General features: G+C 38.8%; 1 protein-coding gene across 1 annotated transcript in view; it reads right to left on the reverse strand.

The window, feature by feature from the left end:
- Positions 1–947, reverse strand: part of FAM120A (family with sequence similarity 120A) — a 44925-nt gene that overhangs the window by 6877 nt on the left and 37101 nt on the right. The window lies entirely within an intron of this gene.

Genomic DNA, 947 nt, shown 5'->3' on the forward strand with positions numbered 1-947 from the left:
ACCCACAGAAGAGAAATAGTCACTTTCTTGCTTTGAGAACACTCTTGCAGACTTGCTATTGCAGCAAAATATTCCTCAGACAAGCCGAATAGCTGAGATCTGCGTGAGCTTAGTTACTGTTTCTATTAAGAGCGGTGCTAGGATTGCTGCTTTTGCCTGGGCCCCTCTGCAGTGCATACCTGTGAATACGAACAAGCCTGGGAAACAAATACCACCTTCTCCTTGCTGATTTAACCGAGGACAAAATGTGTTCAGGCACTGCTGGGAGCAGAACTGGTCACTAGACTTTCCTGAGCCCTACAGTACCTGAAAGACTATCTAAAATGATTTCTTCAACATGAGGTTGCATGATGAAGAGATGATCAGCATCTCACCTCCTCATTCACTATGTTGATGATCAATGCAGACAGCAGATAAGCTGGGTCACTTCCAGTTGTTCATTCCCTATACATCCTAATACCTCCCAGAGCTTCCAGTTCTCAAACACATTATTGGGCTTAAGACACGTTATGTAGAAAAAAGTTACCTAAAATTATTTTAATTGAGAAAAATGTTTGCTAAAAAAAAAAAAAAAAAAAGACTAAATTCTACCATTTTATTCAGAGGACTTCACGGTAGGTTCTTAACAAATTTTGAAGAGCAAACGAGGTAAAAGTGAATACCAAATCTGGTATATTTTAGCTCAAAGGCCAGAAGAGGAAGTTTCACTGTGAGCATATGAAGGTTGAACAGGGAAGTCCCCCACAGTAAGATGATGTTGCACAGATGGATAAGCATTCTCCGTTTATCATAAGGATACCACACTAAACAACCCTGCCAGTTCACTAGCAGTATTTACTTCATATAATACCACTGTATTAGGAAAAAAATGGAAACTTGGAGATATTAACTTTGAAAATCCTCAAAATAATTATTTCTACAATCCTGTGAGTATTGATAAACTCTTT

Source organism: Phaethon lepturus, unplaced genomic scaffold (genome assembly GCF_000687285.1).
Source record: "Phaethon lepturus isolate BGI_N335 unplaced genomic scaffold, ASM68728v1 scaffold6554, whole genome shotgun sequence".
Classification (NCBI taxonomy): domain Eukaryota; kingdom Metazoa; phylum Chordata; class Aves; order Phaethontiformes; family Phaethontidae; genus Phaethon; species Phaethon lepturus.